A 6,975-nucleotide genomic window follows, 5' to 3' on the forward strand; every position below is an offset into this window, starting at 1 on the left:
ATGAGGCAACGCTTGTGAAACAAGGGCAGCCGGTACATTAGAGAAAGGGATTTTTTTTGCTCACATGTCACAGATACCAGTTGCTTATGGGTGAGTGGTGAGGGTGGGTTGGAATGGGAATAAATCCTTCGAAGGAAAGGCTGAATAGCTTTCCTCAGATGGTGTAGAAAAGTCAAAGAAACAGCTCAAGATCAGAAAGAGGTGGAGGGGTGTGTTACCTCCCCCTAAGAAGCATATTCCAGCTAAAAACAGGTAGAGATTTTAAGCTCAACTCCAAGTGGCATTAGCTCCAATTCAGAAAAGGTCAAATGATTACCTGAGGAAGGAGTTGGCCATGAACATTTATGGCATTTATTTATAAGACATTCCTTCTCTTCCAGCCCAACCAGCCAGGCAGGGAACTGGGCAGCCCCACCATCCCTGGTCACCCTCTGTGGGCACCGCACAACTTGAAAGTCTGGCCATGGGAAAGAGCAGAGGGCTGGCTTCCCACATACTCCCCCGATGAGAAAGCCAAAGAGGAAGGGAGCATGGGGCAATGCTGCTGATCCATGCTGCATCGTCACGTTTACTTGCCAGGTGGAGCAGGGGTCTGTCCCTCAGAGCCAAGGAATTATTTCTCCACAAAAGCAAACCAGAAAGAAAAAGGTGAAGAAAAAGCAGGGGTAGTTATGCAACTCATGTTGTTCCCATTCAGTATTGGCTCTGTTGCTCAGAGGACAGACAAAGCAGGGCAGAAAAAGCACACCAATGAGTGGGGAAGATTTATCCAGACTGCCAACCCAGAAGTGCTTTACTGATGGGGCTCCACAGAATTCTCCCCATTGGCTTTTACACGGATGTCAAAACATCGTTCATACCTTTTACACTGAGCATTTGAAAGAGACTAGGGGGTTTCCCACTGAGAAACTGGCTTCCTTAAAGTTGAATTTTTTCTTTATCCATCTCCATCAGAAAAGTATAGAGTGTTATTCTTAAAAGGGAACAGATTTTTTGGTTTTGGCCAGATATAGAAATCTTTGTTGCTATATTTGGCTTCCAATGTAGGACACTCTGCTTGCTGGTGGGAGGAGGAAATCAGAGCTGGTGTTACTCATAACTAAATGGGCATGAAAAACAAACCACCTCCCTTTGAACCTTGGTGCTACTATGGGCATTCACATAACAAATCATTTTCAAAGCCTGTGATACCTCTGTACATGCAACAGCCAACATCAAAACTTTATTACCCGCTCATTTTCCCATAGTGATAAACTGTTGCAGATGTACATTTATTGTCAAGGCAAAGACATTGGTGTAGTTCCTGGTGTTGGTTGTTGTTTGGGTTTTGTTTGCTTGCTTGGGTTTTTGGGGTGGGGTTTTTGTATTTTTTTTTCTTTTTAATATAATTTCTCACTTTCCTTCAAAGAAAGCAAAAGTGATATGCTGAAGGAGAGACAATTACTGGAAGGCTGTGACATCCAGCCCCCTTCCTCCTCCCAACAACCCCAAAAAAGAAATCAGCTAAATTAATCGGCATCCCAGCCCAACGCACAGCTCAGCCGTGAGGAATTCTCACCAGATGTCTTTTCTTGGTCCCCACCCGGCCTCCCACGTCATGCAGGCAGCATAACCCCTCAGAGTCTGAGGTCCTGCCGGGATGACTGGCCCCCCCCACGCCTGGGGTCTCCATGAAGGGCTGATGGCACCCCTGTCTAACTGGAGCCAGCCAGCCCTAGCCCCAGCAGCTGGCCCCCAGCCACGCTCACCTCCATCTCCAGCATGGAGGATGCCAGACCCCGCTCCTCACATTTTCCATGGCATTTCCCCTGCGCCAGGTGGGCTGAGCACTGATGAGGTCACCTGGCTTGATCCTGGCTCCAAGGGAAGCACCTCCACCAGGCACCAGGCTGGCACCCAGTTTCCAGCTGATAACACCCCAAATTAGATTTATCTGGATGTAACCAATGACATTCTTGATGGGCATTAATGTCACTAAAGCCAACTGAGTGACACTGATTTACATTAATGGAGGACATGGGTCATCATGATTAAAATCAGTCACAGAATAGTTTTTACTCTTGAGCATCACTTCCCCTGCTCTCAGTTTGTGATGCAGTGAAAGCACGTAGAAGTAATAACCCCCATAAGCACCTGGAAACTCAGGTGTGGGGCAACATAGCTGGAGCCCTACTCTGGTGAGACCAGTGGAAGTTATCAGGAGAAGAAAAAGCACTTCAGCTAGCTCACCCCCTGGCTTAATGCACTCTTGCTTCCTAAAACACAATTGCTTCCCTGAGGATAATTGTGATTGTCTTAAAGTAATAGGGCTCCCACATCTTTTCTCACAGACTGAACTGCAGTGTACACAGCTCGCTTCAAAGAAAGATTTCCTATAATGTTTATCCTAAGTTTTCCTTGACTTTCAGTTTATACCAAATTTCTATGTCCAACCTTTATTCTGGTATTTTTTGGTGTCTGTCACATCCCACCCCCCCACCCCCCCCACCCCCGTCTTTAATGTATTAGCCAAGCAATCTTTAGGCATTATTTGCTTATTTTTCAGTGGTCTGCACGTCCCGTATTCATCCCCATTGTCCATGGAGACTGCTTCTCTCCCGGTAGCTCCCAACACTATTCTCTCCTACAGGAAGCTTTCGAACCCAGCCTCCTCCTTTCCTGGCCTTCCTCTCCGTGAGTTTGTCTGGCAGCTCTCTCCATCTCTTCCTCACAGCTTAAGAAAGAAGAACAAAGTGATTCTGCACAGAGAAAAAGTGCCCTGCTTGCTGTCTGGTCCTGGAAACAGGGCCTGGAGCAAGATGTGTGGGGAAAATCCTGCTCATCTCCTGATGCTCTGAAACCGAGTACATCCCATATGGTCAGGATCTTCACAGGATTTTGCAACTAAACTCTTAACAGTTCCCTGCTGATTGCGTGCAAGTGGCAATTTTTCAAAAGCTCAGTGCTTGGCCAAAGTTTGGAGTTTTTCTTTTTTCTTCCTCTCTGTTGGAACACTAAATGATGTATGTGACCAAAACACCAAACCTTCAGCCAGAACACAGACATGCAAACTTTTCTTAATTAAACAGTTGTAAAATAATTTTAGCAAGGGCAAAGTTACCTCCTTACTGGGAATCACTGAACTTTGCCAAAAAAGTCAATTTGAGATAAACCACTTGCATGTTAAGTCTCTACTCGATGACAGTCAAAACTGCCAGAAAATGATAAAATTAAAAAGGGTCTTACACTAAGAAATGCCAGGTAGTGATTCTGCTAGGTCTGATTGTAAAATAGCCTTGAGCTTTAATGCTCAACTAAAAAAGACACTTAAAAAGAAAAAAAAAAGGCATTGTAGCAGAAGCAATTGACAGTATCTGAGATGGAAATCTATTGCCTTCAAGAGAGCCTTGTTTGAAATCCCTTTGATGCTAGGCTTTCACTCTGTCCAATTTTAGTAGAGAAACGGTTTAGAACACTTGTTTTACAATGTTGTCAACAGAAGACAAACCCTTGGCTCTAAAAATTAATAACATGAAAAAAATAGAAACTCAGGATGCTGTAATTTACAAAGAGATTTATGAGTTCTTCAGTTGCATAAGAATAAAAAGAAAGCATTAGCTAATTATTGAGAAATACAGACCGAACCAAAAAATGCTACATAAAAATATTACAATAAAATTCACATTAAATTATTTATTCAGTAATTAAAACAGTGACATTTTTCTTTATACAAAGCCACCCCATCAGTTTGGATGAGAGGGGCAAAAAAGTTCAATGGAGTTTTGAGGGAAGCAGGGTTGGAAAACAGGTGGGGGGAGGAGAGGGACCCTGATCTGACTGACGGTTTTAAACAACAGCTACAAACAGCTAACAGGGAAAGTGCAGCATAGTTCTGCAGATACTTTACTAGATTACTGTAAACCTCAACTGCTATAAATATGGATTGTCTATAGGTACTAGTTACCTGAGCCCAAGCTCACCAGAATCAATGCTGATTCCAACTGACGTCCACCGATGTTGGACCAGACCCCAGGCCACTACCCTGTGCCAGCCAACACTGGACTGCAATTCAGGCATTTGAGGCTGGTCCCAATGATCTCAATGCCATCGAAGATTTCCAAAAACACTGAGGGGAGGAAGCAGTACTTGGGCTCCTGTATGCAAACGCCATCATCAGTGATGCACAGCTGATCCAGCTTGAAGGCTCGAGCCTTTAAGCAGGTGCAGGAGACAACTACGATGTTTTAATTATGCCCATCCCTAAAATATCTTTATTGGGAGCTAAAAACATTCTGCATTTCACAGGTAGCTCCAGCCCAGCTTTCACAGGTCCCACTGTGGTGTCATGGAGACTGCAGAGCAAGAAGAGGGAGAGGGTCATGGGCACTGTGCAGACCAAGGGCAGTTAAAACACAGGTTTCCAGGGGCATCTCAAATTCCCTTTGGCAACCAGTTCACCCCATAAGACAGGGAAAGTATGAACCTGCCAACACAGACTAATTTTAATATGTTGACCAGTGGCTGCCCAACCATCTACATACAATGCTGGAGAGGATCGTCTCTGCTTACAGCTCTACCAGCTCAACCTTTGCAAGAAGATTGCTCCTGTGTCTCCTGTCACAGGGACTGGATTTTGACCTTGCTCAGGCAAGAGTCCCTTAGTCTTTAAAGGGACATCTTCCTGCATCACAACTGTCAGATTGTGCCCATAGGGCTAACATGTAAAAGCAGTATTTATTTTTAAATACCTTCCTGCTTTACTTGAGATTTCAGTTCCAAACAACATGCATCAACTTTTTTTAAAAATCCACACACAAACAATATTTATCATCCAAATACCCTTTAAAAGCTCAAAGGCTGATGTATTAAAGCCAAGAAGTCAATTTTTAAAATATATATATTTCTAAATCATTTATAAGAAATATATGTTGCTGGTTGATTGGTATGGAGAAAAAGCTTGTACCTGAAATTAATTAAAAGAATCATAATCAAAAAGATATGCTTGTCTGCTGAAAGGCAATATATTGCACCTCTCTACATAACTCTCCTGACTCCATGGTCATCTTCACAGATACAATAAATCAGGGGGTTTGAATTCGGTTTTTTGGTTGGGTTTTTGTTGTTGTTTGGTTTTGGTTTTTTACAAGTATAAAAAAATTCCATTTGCTACTGAGGTTACAGAGAACGCAATAAAATGCCTACATGTTCTCAGTCTCAGATGAGGTTTAGTGACGTCCATTCACTTCGTTTCCAAAGGATGTGCATTTGAAGCATGAGGGTGGAACGGAGGGAACCAAGTATCGCTACAAGTGTGTGTGTATATGTATGTATATACACATACATATATATGTATATACACATACATATATACGTATATACACATACACATATATATACATGCACATAAAGAATTGTGGGAGGAGAGCAAGACATGCACAATAGCCTAGAAGCAGAAAGGCTGGGTACAGGCAAGTTGATCCTAAGTGCAGGTGGGGGGAAACATGACACTTCCCTCCAACCACCTCTGCTCTCTCTGAAAGCTGTGACGAGAGAGTCATCCTCAAAAGACTGTTATGAGGCAGAAGTAGAAAACTGAGAGAAAACTGCCATTCACTGAAGATCTTCACACTATGAAAGAGGTATCAGATAAACTGATAACTGAATTTATGTGTCTGGTGAGGAGACGAATCAGAACAAAGTGCATTTTACTATTGCCAAGTGTAGCTTATTCAGCTCTCCAGAAATCAAATCAGCTGGGCAGTCAGTAGCTGCACTACTCCACCATCTTGTTGGGATGGAAATACCCAGATGAAACAAACTGGTATCTGCTTTTCAAAAAGTGGTGGACAGCTTGAACCCTCCCAGTCTTCAAATGAAGACACAAAAATTGATGGCAGATTTCTCACCTTTAGTAGGAATAAAATCAAATCCTGGACAACTTTAAGGAGTTTAGTATGTAGATTTTCTTAAAATAAAACCATAATTTCCCTATGTTCTCCCAGAAGTAGTGACAGAGTACATCATGTTTTATAAGTCCTCACGAAATTAATCATCCACTTTCTTGGGACAGCATCAGAACTCACCACGCGCAAAAAGAATGAAACAACTCCTTTAGTAATGTGTTAAGACACATAACTTGTCTGTGACCTGATTTTAAGGGCCTTTTTCTCCTATCTCTGGAAACCTGAGCAGTCTTAACATTTCTGTTTCTTTCTCACTGCCATCAATTCTCTGTAACTGCAACGATGCGAGCAAGCACTCCCCTCTTTCTTAAAGAACAAAACCATCACAACATCTGCTTCTCATAAGCACATTTGTGCATGTGTATAAGTGTGCGTGTATGTGAGAGAGAGAAGTAAATCTGCCGAATTTAACTTAAAAGTTTGTCACAGGGAAGGATTTTTTTCTTTCCCATCCTTCAGACTGTAGAACACAGAAGTAGGGCTACTGCTATGCGCTTGTGCTTTTACTTTCAACTCACTTGTTAGTACAGGGGATGGTTAGTGACTGAAGAAAAAAAAAATTTATTTGACTTTCAAAGTTGATTGACTGGTGCATGAATGGCTATAGATGATAGCAGGTTTTTATTGGCACTTGTCTCCCCAAGCCTGCAGAGCAACAGGAGTTCCTTCAGCGCACTCACAGGTCCAGCAGTGGAAACTGGGCACATGACAGTAGTCCTTGAGGTGGAAGAGGCAATAGCGTCACCACATATTCATCCCCATTACCCATCAACTCAATAAAACAATCCAGAAAGAGATTCCAGTGCAAACTGTGGGCCTGTTTTTTCCTGTCCCATTCTGCTTTGAAATCTATAGGGAGCAGGAGGAGGTCCCTCATCATCTGAACTTGCAAAGAGGAAGGCAATGCAAGACTGCTCTTGCTAGACTTTAAACTATTTCAGGAAGTCAAGCACACTATACCTCCAGAAGAAATGGTGCCTTTTACTTTCCTCCCTCCACCACCAAAATTCTCCAGCCCCGAAGCTCAAAGAGG

Source organism: Phalacrocorax aristotelis, chromosome 1 (assembly GCF_949628215.1).
Source record: "Phalacrocorax aristotelis chromosome 1, bGulAri2.1, whole genome shotgun sequence".
NCBI classification, from domain to species: Eukaryota; Metazoa; Chordata; class Aves; order Suliformes; family Phalacrocoracidae; genus Phalacrocorax; species Phalacrocorax aristotelis.